The sequence below is a fragment of the Furipterus horrens genome, unplaced genomic scaffold, assembly GCF_987537825.1.
Source record: "Furipterus horrens unplaced genomic scaffold, mFurHor1.1.pri manual_scaffold_3, whole genome shotgun sequence".
NCBI lineage: Eukaryota > Metazoa > Chordata > Mammalia > Chiroptera > Furipteridae > Furipterus > Furipterus horrens.
The window spans coordinates 189,164,827-189,179,408 of NW_028327173.1; positions in this window are offsets into that span (position 1 = coordinate 189,164,827).

The window sequence follows — 14,582 nt, forward strand, 5'->3', positions numbered from 1 at the left end:
CCATTATTTCTTGAATTCAAACGCTGCCTTTATTATATAGTAACCTCTCATGTGTACCAATTCCGAATTCTCAGTTTAGCTCCACTGCTCTGGCTAGTGATAGATACTAATAAGTTTCTATATATGATCTTTTTTCCATGGTATCTCAGTTATCCTTGATGTAAAGTTTAAGATTATTTTATCTAATTAAGAAAAACCCTGAGTGGAATTGCATTAAATGTATACACTATGGTGTGGAGAATAGGCATTTTAAATATTATCTTCATATCCAAGAGTATGGTATGCCTTTGCATTTATTCAGATCGTCATTTGGCTTTTTATAATAACATTTTGTAGTTTTCTTTACATAGCTGTGTCTTGTGAGATTTAAATCTAAGCATTTCATTATGTTTGTTGCTATTATAAATGCGATACTCTTCCTCATTTCCACATTTAGCAGAGAAAATTTCTTAATCTTTACATGTTTTAAAATCCATCTCCACAACCCAATTGTCTTATTAATTCTGGTACCTGTTTTATTTAATCGAGTCTCTCAGTTTTTCTAAGTATGTAATCATATCATCAGGGGGAAAAAGGGGTAGCTTTTCTCTTGTTTTCCGCTTTGCCAGTCAAATTATAACGGTGATCTTAATGGAAATTATCTTTATGTTTCACCATGTAGAGACAGTATAGGCTATTGGTTTTTGGTAAATAGCTTTTGATATCTGTTTTATTTTATTACTAGTTTTTGTTAGAAATGAGATGAATTTTATCAAACACACTTTTAGCATCTATTAATATGATCATGTGGATTTTCTCCATTATTTTAACCATGGATTTTATTGAGAAATGTCCTGATATTGAATTACCTTAACAAAGCCTTTCTAGAGTTGGTATATGGTATTGGGGGGAGGGGGAGAGGTTGCTAGATATTTTGTTGTTTTTTGTGTGTGTGTATTTGATATATTGCTAGGCTCCCTTTGGCTAGATTCTGTTTGCTGACATTTTATCTAGAATTTTGGTAAATACTAAGTATATGTTCATTAGTGAGATTGGCCTATATTTCTACTTTTGTACTATGTTTATCAGGTTTGAGTTGTAAAATTATGCTAGCTTTGTTAAAAAAAATTGGAGGATTTTGATTTTTTTTTTTCTTTTTCTGTAGCTTAGAGTATTTTAAATAACTTTGGAATCATCCACTCTTTAAAGGTTAGATAAAATTCTGTTCTGAATCTACCTGGCTCTCTTTTGTAGTGGTAGATTTTGAATCATCTTTCTGATTTTTTTCTATGTCAAGTAATCTCTTCTGGTTTTTCATTTCTTCCTGGGAAAAATTTGATAGTTGGTATTTTGATAGGAAATAACCCATTTTCTTTAGGACCTCAAATTTGCTGTCCTAGAGTTGTATGTTGCAGTATCTCAAAATTCATTTAATCTTTTCCTGTTTTGTAGTATGGTTTTGTATCCCTTGTCATTCTTAAACTAGTCTATTTTTGCTCTTTCTCTTTTACCTTTCAAGCCCCTCAAGCCAAATGTATACAGGAAATAGATGCATTGTAAGCCATATTCAGTACTGTGTTTTCCTAAACACAAACTGTAAGTGCATATGGTATGAAATTTAAAAGATAAAAAGTATATATACAGTGAAAAAGAATTCTTTCTACTCCTGTCCCCCAGCCACCTGGTGCTCTCCTAAGACACAACACTACAGAGTAGACCTTTTTCTCACTTTTTTGAGATGAATGCTTATCCCTTTAATTTTCAATCTTTCTTCTTTTTTAATATATGCATTTAAGTATAAAATTTCCTCTGAGAACTGCTTTGACTGCATCCTAGGATTCTAATATGTTGGATTTTTAAATTATTAATTCAGTTTTTAAATTTAATCTTCATTGTGATTTCTTCATTGGCCCACAGGTTATTTAGAAACAAATTTCTCTTTAAAAAAATTTTTTTAGATATTGATGATCTTATTTTTAATTAAAGATTTTATTCATTTATTTTTAGAGCGAGGGGAAGACATGGAGAGAGAGATGGAGAGAAACATTAATGTGAAAGAGATATATCAATTGGTTGCCTCTTGCAGCCCCCAACCTGGGACCTGGCCTGCAACCCAGGCATGTGCACTGACTGGGAATCAAATCCTTGACCCTTTGGTTTGTGGGACAATGCCCAACTCACTGAGCCACACCAGTCAGGGCTAGAAATGTATTTCTTCAATTAAGTCATAGATATCATTTCTTTTTTCCCAATTATGTACACCCTCCTAACCTGTAGTAGGATGATTCATGCCATTGACTTTGGATTTGACCATGTGGCTTTCTCGGGCCAATGGACTATTGAGCAGATAGATGTATGCGATGTTGATGCAGAGCTTTAAATGTGATTGCGTGGTTTGGCCAGGCCTGTTACACTCCAGTGCCTTCTGCTATGAGAAGGACACGTCCCACATACAAGTTGTCTCCTCGGCCTGGATCCCAGAATAAAAAGACATAGAAAGCAGACGTGAAGCTAACCTAGTTTGGAGCGCAGCTGCAATGGCAACGTTAACAGGAATGAGAAATGCACGTGTTGTAAGTCAAGGAGAGTCTGAGACTGTTGCATGATAACCTGTCTAAACCTGACTAATACAATTTGCATACATAAGGGGATTTATTCTCCAGTTATCTCTTTGTTATTGATTTCTGATGTAATTGCACTGTGGTCACAAAAGACACTATTATTTCAATCATTTAAAATGTACCAAGAATTACTTTATAGTCCAGTAAATAGCCAAGTTTTATAAATACTACTTGTTCTTAAGAAGAATATCTATTCTACAGTTTCATACTGCTCTGTCCATTAAATCAAGCTTGCTCACCGGGTTGTTCACATCTTCCATGAGCTGCTTGATCTGTGTCTGTTTGTCCTATCAATTACTGAGAGACATGCTAAAATAGCCCATTATTATGGATTTTTCAGTTTCTCATTGTGGTCCTGTCGATTTTTGTTTTATATATTTTAAGCCATAATTATTGATGGATTCAAAGGTAAGTTTATCATATCGCCCTAGTAAATTGAATGTGTAATCATTATGAAGTGATTATTTTGTTTCTAGTTATGCTTTCTGCCTTTAAAATCCGTGTTGTTTAATACTAACACAGCCACATAACTGTCGTTTCTAGTTAACATGATATATTTTTACTTTCCCTTGACTCTCAAATGTTTTGTTACCTCATGTCTTAGATGTGTCTCTTGTAAATAACAGGTAGTTAGGTTTGGTTTGGTTTGGTTTTTTATTCAGTCCAATAATCTTTGTCTTTTATCGGAAACGCTTAGTCCACATACAGTTCATGTAAATCCTGATATCTTTGGATTAAAATCTACTATATTATTAAGTACTTTCTTCTTGCTCCATATGTTTTAGGGTCCCTTTTCTCTCCTTTTTGCCTTATTTTGGATTGACTGAGCATTTTTTATCATTCTATTTTTATACTCTTTGAAGTTATATATTATTTTTCTAATTTTTTACTTTTGGTGTGTACATTAAAAATTACAATATGCCTCCTTGATTTATCTACATCAAATATAATCAGTGCATCTAAATTTTTTCTTAGAAAATTCCAGAAATTTTTAGAACATTTAACTCCACATATTTCTCTCCCAACTTTTATGTTATTATTGATGTGAATTTTATTTTAAAACCCTATATAGTCAATGTTGTTCTAGATTCCCCATATATTTACCCCTCTCTTTGTTCTTTATTCCTTCATTTCTAACCTTCTATCTGATATCATTTTCATTCTGCCTGAAAAAAAATTATGCTTTAGAATTTTCCCTTAATTACTCTGCTGATAATAAATTCTCTCAGTTTTTGTTTGTCCAATACAATATCTTTATTTTATTTTCATTTTTTTTATCTAGGTAATTTTGTAATTTAGAAATAATTTTAAATATGAAATTTGTTTCCTGTTCAGGCAGCTCAGTTTGTTAGAGCATCATCTTGATACGCCAAGGCTGCAGGTTCAATCCCCAGTCAGGACACATACAAGAGGCAACTAAAGAATGCATAAATATGCGGAACAAACCAATGCTTCTCTCTCTCTCTCTCTCTTTCTCTCTCTTCCTTCCTCTATCTCTCCCAAATCAATAACTGTATTTTCTTAAATATTTTATATATTTGTTTTTAGAGAGAGGTGAAGGGAGGGAGAGAAACATCACTGTACAAGAGAAACATTGATCAGTTGCCTTTCCCATGCCCCCAACTAGGAACCTGGCCAGCAACCCAGGCATGTGCCCTCACCAGGAATCAAACTGGAGACCCTTCGGTTTGCGGGACGATGCCCAACCCACTGAGCCACACCAGTCAGGGCTCAAATCAATAAATTTTTAAAATGAAATTTGCAAGACCAGAACAAAAAATCTCTTCTTTCCTGAACCATTTGGAAATAAGTGGCCAACATCATGCCCCACCATGCTTAAACACTTTAATGTACTATTCCTACCAACAAGGACATTCTCCTGCATAATCCAATACAAACATCTAAATCAGCAAATCAGCCTTGGCTGGTATGGTTTAGTGGATTGAGCGCCAGCCTGTAAACCAAAGGGCTGCCAGTTCGATTCCCAGTCAGGGCACATGCCTGGGTTGCAGGCCACGTCCTCAGTTGGGGGTGTGTGGGAGGCAACCACACAGTGATGTTTCTCTTCCTCTCTTTCTCCTTCCCTTCCCCTCTCTCTAAAAATAAATCAGCAAATTCATGTTACACATTATCACCAGCTAATCTTGAGACCCATTCAAGTTTTGCCTATTGTTCCAATAATATCCTCTGGAAATTTAGAAGATCTAATTAAGATGATATGTTGCATTAAACTGTCATGTCTCTTTAGTCTAGTTGCTCAGACTTTCTCTGTCTTTCATGACCTTGAAACTTTTGAAGATTACAGGACAGTAATTTTGTAGATTGTCCCTCAATAGGGGTTGTCTGATGTTCCTTTGGTTAGATTCAGGTTGTGGGTTTTGGGCTCATTGCATCCTATCTTTGGTCACTTGATTAAGGTGGTATCTTCCAGGTTTCTCCACTATATAATTAATAAATATTTTGAAATCAGGTGTATATCCTTACCTCATCAAACATTTGTCCTCTAGTTTCAGCATCCACTGATATTTCTTTGCTGACTTAATTATTACTATACCTGCTACCAAATACTGATTTTTCTAACCCCATCATATAGTCTTTATTTAATTATTGACATTCTACTGTAAGAAAAACTCTTCTTCTCTCTTCATTTACTTATTCATTCATTTAGTTACATCAGTATGTAATCAATGATTTCATCCCCTAGATCTTGGACTTCCAGCCTCCAGAACTGTGAGAAAATAAATTCCTGTTGTTTAAAGCTGCCCAGTCAGTTAGTCTGTTGTATTTTGTTATGGCAGCCCTAGCAAATGGATACCCACCACCCTCTCCCACCTTCCCACCTTCCCACCTCTGCCCTAGGGCATCACCGTCTCCTGTCAGTGCCCCTCACACCCTCCCCAGACCACCCTTCAGCTGAACAGACATCCTTTCTATCCCTCTCAGCGCCAGCACCCCACTGGGCTGACCCTGCTGGTACGAACATCACTAGCATCCCCCCCCCGCCGTGTATATGCTCCCCTTACCCTGCTCAGACTCTGACACCCTATATTGGGCCACCACAACCCCCGCGACCACTTTTCTCCTGTGCCAGTGGCCTCTTTACCCCGTCATTTCTAAGTGCTGACACTGGATGCCAGGCCACCAAAACCCCCATTACACGGACGTCTACATCGCTTAGCCCAACCTCGTGATTTTTGGACTAAATCTCACCTTCATTCCTACAGGGTATGTTTTGCCTTTGGGCCAGCTTTCTCTAGGTAGCAAGGCCAACTAGAAGAACAGGTGAGGCTGCAAAGGTATTGTACTGCCTAGGCCTGAGTCAGCAGGACATTCTTGCAGAACTCAAAAAGTTCCCAAGCACACAGACATGGTTTTGATATGTACACAATATAAAAACCTCTCCCTTTTCTGCTCCCTCTTGCTTCACCCAGGTCCCTGCCTGGTCCCTCACTCAGGGTGGTCTGACAGTTCTGGTTCCCTTCACTCTCAGGCTATTATAATCAGGGGACCTGAATGTTTCTTCCCTCTCATGCCCTGGTTGGTGATACCAACGAATACCAAGGAGAGCTGAATCTTTTCCATTATCCTTGAACTCTGGGTTCTCCTTTTTTTAATTTTTATTTTTGAAAGAGGCCTTTTTTCCTTAATTTTCTTTTTGTTATATCCCCTCATTTCTAAAACATTATTTTACTTTTTAGATTTTCTTTTACTGCTCATCAGAGTACGCACGAGGCTGCAGAGATCCATGTCAAGGAGAACAAGCATATGTGCAGGGTAGCAGAGGCGAGAGTTCACGTAACTTTCAAGAGGCAGAGAGAAAATCACCTGGGTTCCTGACATGCTGCTTCGGAATTCCAGTGCTGCCTCCTCCTGAGCACCAGGACGTACACTAACATCCTCCCATTAAATTCTACCTCAGCTTGTGCTAGCCTGACTGGATTTCTACTACTGTGCACAAAGAGGTACGACTAGGACCTTCACCTGCCTGCAATCTCAATCCATCTAGACAAAAACACCCTCATTTAAAACCAGCACCTATAAATGCTTCGTGATGGGTGGTCCAGCCTGCCTTAGCTACTTCTGAGAAGTGCCTCTTTCTGTATCAATGTCATGTTCATGTATAAATTGAGTTTTCTCTGCCATCTAACTGGCTGTGCACACTCTCAATGTGTTTGCAGAGGCTGGCTTAGTTCATGGATTTTGTCACAACATATATTCTGTGCATACTGCACTGCTAGGAACCCTGTTCTTTCTGAAGATCTCCCCAATGGCTCAGCCAAGCCATAGCACCTACAATGCATTTACTGAGCGCCGGAGGAGAGAGGCGTCTGCCAGAGAGCAATCTCTGAGAAGCAGCCCAGCTCAGAGCTTGTCCCTTAATAGGGCATCGCTCACATTTCTACCGTCTTAAGAAGTGTGCTTTTAATTGCACTACTATATTACCTTAACTTACTCAGCATTTCAGAAACCTGGTAAAAACTCTAAATCATAGACCTCAAGTCCTTTATCTCACCCATTTTTATTCCCCTTAGAATTTACGTCCTCACTTCCAAGGTCTAAGAATGATTGCTCTGGCTTCCTGTCCTGCACGCGCTGCTGGGAGCTGGAAGCCCCAGCTGTGTTTCCTCCGCCTCTGACACCTCCCCTGGCAATCAGCAGAGCTCTCCCAGGGCTTCCCTCAAGGCTGCGGCGGCGAGGGGCAGCGCTGCAGCTCATTAACAGCGACACTGTCAGCATGGGGCGAGTGGGAACAAATGTTTATTTGGTTCCGGAAAATGAGCCGACCCCAACATTGAACACTGCTCACAGAGGTGTACTGAGAGGAAGCCATTTATAGGAAGAAGCTTATTTTGCTGAACCCTCCACTGTATGATGAAGTGGTTAAAGCTTTTACAGCAGAAACCCACTATGGCTGACACCCTTTTCTGAAGGAGCTGCCTCTGTAAGAGGAGATGCAGGAAGTCACACCTATGCCTCAGAGCGGGAAGACAGATGCCTGGAAAACCTTTCCCTGGGACTCTTCTGACTCTTCTTTACCGTCTTTGCTCTCTCAAGAGGGTCCAGCTCAGCTGCTGGAGTCCTGCTCTGTGAAAGAAGGTTGTAACACAACTTGGGGGTTCAACTGCACTGAGTTCTCCCGCACTCACAAAGGGTCGGGCACTGTGCTAAGTACTTTGCATGATCCAAGTGCATGTAAGCCTCACGTTGAGGTGGATACCCTTAGTATCCTCACTTTTCAGTTGGGAAAACTGAGGCTCACAGAGGTCAAGTAACATTTCCAAGGTCTCACAGCTAAATTGTGAAGAAACAGGAATTTGAACACAGGCCAACTGGCTCCACAGCACACTGTCTTAACCTCTATGCTGTATTTCAGATGATGGTTAACAATAATAAACATTATTTATAAACTGTCTTCCTTTCAAATACATCATCTCATTTACCCACAGTGTAATACTTGTCTAATATGGAAAGGTGGGGTCACAGTAGCTCAAAGTACCTCTCAACGCATAACAGAGGACTAGATCATCAAATTTGGGACAGAACATGGAAGAAATTAATTTTATGAAAGCATGTAGCTTTTAATGCTGATTCATCTGAGTGATGGGGAGGAGACACAATTGGGGGCTGGAGAGGTCCCTTATATTAGTCTTGTTGGTTTATCTGGATTTCTAGGTATGTGATCCCAGAAAACATCAGAGAAAATCTGAGTCTAGTCCCTTATGTCCTCTCCTGGGATCAGGAACAACATGCCCATAAGATTTTTTTAAAAGATTTTATTTATTCACTTTTAGAGAGGGGTAGGGAGGGAGAAAGAGACAGAGAGAAACATCCGTGTGTGGTTGCCTTCTCAAGTGCCCCCAGCTGGGGACCTGTGCCCTGACTTGAACTGAACCAGTGACCCTTTGGTTCACAGGCCAGCACTCAATCCACTGAGTCACACCAGCCAAGGAATATATTTTTAAAGTATATTTTATTGATTATGCTGTTACAATTGTCCCAATTTCTTTTCCCTTTGCTCCCCTCCACCTAGTACCCCCCTTCCCTCCAGCAATCCTACCCCCCTTAGTTCATGTCCATGGGTCATGCATATAAGTTCTTTGGCTTCACCCTTTCCTATACCATTCTTAACTTCCCTATAAATTTTGTACCTACCAATTATGCTTCTTAATCCTTGCATCATTTCCCGATTTCTCTCCCTCCCCATTCCCAGCTGATAACCCTCCAAATGATCCCCACACCTATGATTCCGTTTCTATTCTGGCAGTTTGCTTAGCTTGTTTTTGTTTTTATTTTTTGAAGTTCTGTTGGTGATAGTTGTGAGTTTGTTGTCATTTTAATGTTCATAGTTTTGATCCTCATTTTCCTTAAATAAGCCCCTTTTACATTTCATATAATAATGGCACTTTATCTGCCCCTCCATTTTAAATGATAGCTTTGCTGGATAGATTAATCTGGGTTGTAGGTCCTTGCTTTTCATCACTTTGAATACTTCTTGCCAGTCCCTTCTTGTCTGCAAAGTTTCTTTTGAGAAATCAGTTGATAGTTTTATAGGAACCCCTTTGCAGGTGACTCTCTTCTTTTCTCTTGCTGCTTTTAAGATTCTCTCTTTATCCTGAACCTTTGGCATTTTAATTATGATGTGTCTTAGTGTGGTTCTCTTTGGGTCTAGTTTGTTTGGGACTCTCTGTGCTTCCTGGACTTGTATGTCTATTTCCTTTGCCAAATTTGGGAAGTTTTCCTTCATTATTTTTTCACATAAGTTTTCAATTTCTTGCTCTTCCTCTTCTTCTGGCACTCCTATGATTTGGATGTTGGCATGTTTAAAGTTGTCCCAGAGGTTCCTAAGCCTCTCCTCATTTTTTTCAATTCTTGTTTCTTCATCTGTACTGGTTGACTGTTTATTTCTTCCTTATGTTACAAATCATTGATTTGAACCTCGGTTTCCTTCCTTTCACCATTGGTTTCATGTGGATTTTCCTTCATTTCACTCAGCATAGCCTTCACTTCTTACTTTCTGCATTCGCCATACTTAAGCACAGCTGTCAAGTTTGTGAGCATCTTTATCACCAGTGTTTTGAATCCTGTGTCTGTCAGGTTGGCTATCACCTCGTCATTTAGTTCTCCCACTGGAACCTTGATCTGCTCCCTCTTTTGGGCCATACTTCTCTGTCTCCTCAACTTGACAGCCTCCTGTGTTTGCCTGTGTTTCAGGTAGAGCTGTCACACCCGTTACATGTAAGAGGCAGAGTGTTAGGTATTTATCAGTACAGGCAACCCGATTCACCATGTTGTGGCACTTTATGTGAGGGAGAGGTCTGAGAGGGAACAAAGCCACTTGCTCAGCAGTTGCCCCTTTTCCAGGCACCTCTCCCACTTCCTGTACAGGACTGGTGCCTCTCTAGCTGTTGCCCTGCTTGTGGTTCCCAGAATGGGTGGGTCTGCACACATTCTAGGACCATGGGGGCCCTTTAAACAATGAATTCTGCTGAGAGACCAGCAGTTTCTTCCTCTGTCCCAACCCCCACTGGTTTTCATAGTCAGAAGCAATGAAGCTTGATTTTCCCAGGCACTAGAACTGTGAGCTGTGCAGTCTGGTGTGGTGCTGGGAGTGCTCCCCAGGTGTCCCTCCCAGTTTTTATAATGTGTGACTGCACTTTCCGTCAGCCAGCCACAGCCACTGTTGCCTCTGCCACCTCCACACCGTGTCCTCTCCATCCTGGCTCTGCCCCTACTACCTGTCTGGATGAGTATTTCTTCTTTATTGTTGTTTGTTGGACTTCCAAGAAGCTAGATTTTCTAGAACTTCTGGTTGTCTCCAGTTTTGAGGTAGTTGTATTCCTTTTTACTTGTGGCTGGAAGTCCCCAGATTTTTTTTAAAAAACTTCCCAGGCACATGCACACTCTGGTTTCTTGATGAATTCAGTTCTGCTTCAATTCCTACTGTAGTTTCCTAAGGTTAAACTGAAGCTGAAATCTTCCCCAGTCCCTTTGTTTACCTAAAAATAAAAAGCCAAAGTGAGAGACAACAAGCATTTATTTCAGATCCAAAAGAATAGCCATTCAGGAAGCACTGATTCTGGCAGAACCCAAATAGTGTCCAATTAGGGGTGAAGGCAGGGGGCTTTTATGAAGGAGGGAAGGGGAATAATTACATGAATAGAAAGAAGGAATTTCTGTTGGTGTTAATAAGTCAAGGAAGGAATTTCTATAGGTGCACATAAGGTAAGTTTTTTTTTCTTATAAGGAATAAAATTTTATTTTACAAAGAATAATGTATCATTTTAAACAAACAAAATTTTTTTTTTGGTTCTTAACATTTCTATTCACTGAATATACAATTTGAGCTCTATTCTTCATTGAATATGAAATTTAGCATAATTGATATAAATGGGATATAAATATCACATTACCAACTTTTTTAAAGGAATAAAGTAAAATATTTACATTATATTTTTAATTCTGTATTTTATCACATGAATATTTGATTTGGAATTTTTCAAATGGTCTCTTCCTGCAGAGAAATTAAAAATAAGGTACATAGTTCATGGCTCAGGTTGAAAAAGATGTAACAAGAAACCATACACAGACTTTAGCTATACATGGTGGTGCTAATTTTAAAGAAGGTCTCTAATTTTCAGTCCAATAGTCAGAATGTCTGCTTTCCTGTTAGCTTTGCAAACAGTTGTTTGGCATATTCTACTTCTAGGCCCAGCCCAGAGGTTATTTTACCCACTTTAAACATTCCAAAGGCTTGAGGAATAAGACCTGCAAAGCAGTTTCTCTGTGACAGCAGCTCCAATGCCATTTTGAAGTGGCTCCATTTATATTATTTTCAATCCTTTCATTAAAGGCAATCCTCCCATTGTATTTAAACAGAAATTCAAATGTAGAAGAAACCAGAGAGGCAGTAAGATTTGGAACAATTACATGTCTCAATTTATCTTCCTGCTGTTATTCTGCAGGATATATATATATATATATATATATATATATCTTTTTTTTAGTAATTTTAAAAAATAATTTATTTATTTCTAGAGAGAGGGGAAAGGAGAAAGAGAGGGAGAGAAACATCATTGTGTGGTTGCCTCTCATTCGCGCCCCCAACTGGGGACCTGATGTGCAACCTAGAAATGTGCCCTGACTGGGAATCGAACCAGTGACACTTGGCTCGCAGGCTGACGCTCAATCCACTGAGCCACAGCAGCCAGGGCTCAGGATATTTTTTCTATAGCTTCTTACGTCTTATGTCCATATAGCTGTTGACACTGATAAAGCCAGTTATGGTGAGATAGTACAAAGGTAAAATTTGAACTCCACTTTGACTGAAAGAGCTCCATCTTAAAGGCCTATGACTCCTTGCTTTCAGAAAAATTCCATAGTTGAAATTAACCTAACCACATCCCTAATGGAAAGAATGTTCAACGATAGCATCCTTTGTTAGCATCATGTTCTGCAAAATAATTGCTTTGTCAATTAAATAGTAACTAGAATATTTGTGCAAACATTATTTGAATGGTCCACTGACCATGGAAAACATCCTGTGACTGCCTAGGGATCAACAGCCACCAGGTGTTGATTGTGGGACAACTGACCTCATCCTCATTCCCAAGCCCTACATGTACCCCAGGGCTCCTGTATAAGCCATTACAAGAACCCCTCAGGAAGCTTGACTTCTCTCTTCTGGTTGACTCCCTTGTTTACAAACTCTTTTCAATAAATTCTATCTGCTTGACTTTTTACTGAGTTCAGTGCTCATTTCTATGACATTGAGACTCAAGAACCTGCTCTTCGGGGTCTGGCAACAACAGGAAACAATGCACGTCCTTTTACTCTTCTTCTATCTTACTTTGGAAATAAATGATGCTCATGGAAGCTATAATAAGGTACTCTTCCTGAAAAACCCTTCCCATTCTCCAATTTAGACCATTCTTGGAAGACCTCCAGGCTTGCAAATGCCAAATAAAGGGTGGAAAAGTTTAAAAAATTATTTTAAGAATCCTCTACATTTTTTGGCACCAAGTAAACAAGGTAATAAAAGAATGTAGAAGAAACAGGATCCTGCAAAGGCATGTGTGTTCAAGGGCTCCATTGACTTTTAATGGCTGAGACCTTTCCCCAGGATGAGGAATGGAGAAATGCATAGCTGAGAATGAAGCCTGATGAAGGAAGTACAGTTCTGATCATAAAGAAGACAAAAACGGCATTACTGAATGATCTGGATGCTGGTGGGGAGAGTCACAATGTTACAGAAACAGGGGAGTCCAAAAACAAACCCCAGAGTTTGCGCCTGGGAGATAGGGAGCAGGAAGCAGCTTTCAGGATGCCCTTGCTTGCCTGGAGCTAGTGGCTACATACATCGTTGCAAAGATCCGCTTTACTTCCAAGACTCAGGAAGATGGGAGGGATCTTGGATTGTGGGCTGGTACGGAAGAAGCAGACAGAGCCTACATAGGGTTCTGTGAATGGTCAGAACTGTTTGCAACACCCACTGCGTGAGAGGACGCAGGGGGAGAGAGGAGGCAGGGAGGAAGAGAGAAGGAGCTGGAAACAATTTTGGGCTGGCTCTGGCTCTAGGAGGCTCTCTCTCTCTCAGGCTCTCCTCTGGCCCTCACGCCCTCACTCTCTGGCTCTTGTGGGCTCCCTCCATCTGGCTTGGAGAAGGGATCTCCAGGCTGCTTTAAGAAGAGGCTCTTGCCAGGCTGCTTGGAGAAGGAGAGGAGATCCATGCGATTTGCAGGAAGAAGGCAGTTTGCAAGGAGGCTGAGAATCCAGGCGATCCTGCATTGAGAGCTGGAGGGCACCACAGCACAGAAAGGACCTCCCCAATCAGAACTGAGTGATTGGCAGCTACTGGTAAAGCTGAACTGTGCCTAGGAAGTAGGGAAACGGTGTTTCTGACTTCCGTAAGACTGGCCAAGTCTGGGAGGGGAAGGCAGGACTTTGTGTAAATAAACAATTCTTTTCCTTTTCACCAAACTCTGGTATTCAGAGTTATGATTCTGGCGGCGGGCAATCGGACACCTAACTAAACAGCCCGCGGGTTCTGTTTAAATCGGAGCAGCCCAGGGGTTCTGTTACAACAACAGTGCGCATGACACACTCGTTGAAGCACAACACAAGCTACTTGACTCTCAGGTCAAGGGCAGGACAAGAAGGAAATCCCTTCTACACTCAATTCCAGAAAGACAAGCCTGGCTAATGTTTTCCTCTTTTAACTGATCAGATTAAGTTTTTGAAAAATCGCATTGTATAAGAATATGTATGGACCTGAAAATAATGCTTCACAAGAATTGTTGAAACCAAGAGTCATTCCCACAAAGATCTCTTTCTTGAAATATTATGCAACTTGCGAGATTCAAGAGGCTTTAATGAAGCAACTATTAGCAAAGGCGTGAGCTGGGTAAAGGGAAACAAGATCATTGGGGCACCAAGGCAGTAGCAAGAGCAAAAGTAACAAGGGAAGGAAATGGAATTTCTGGAGCTGATGAGAGCTGGACCTGGAGAATGAGCAACTGCCAGAAAATACACCCCAAAGCAGGCAGGGATTTCTCTCTCCACCCACCCACCTCCTACTGTTTGAACTGGATCAGAAGGCAGGCAGCAGAAGAGCCAATGTTATGCATTTTGTAGATATGCACAGAGCAAGGCAAAGAAGGATGGGGGGAGGGGCTTGAGCATGAAGAGACTAATCAACACATCATCCACCCGCAGTAGCACCCAGTCACTTTTTATCACATTATCCTGTTTTATTTTTCCACTGCACTTATCATTAACTGGATGTTTTATTTTATTTCTTTGTTTCCCCTTTCTCACCATTAGAATGTAACTTCCTTGAAAGCAAAGATTTCGTTTGTTGAAAACTATATCCCACGTGGTATTGGTAGTCCAAGAGGGGTGGTGAGGAAGGCATCCTCTTTGGTGGGAACGGAGAGTATGGCCCAGCACAGGTTCTCAGAGGCCGCACTAGGTCAGGAGGACTTC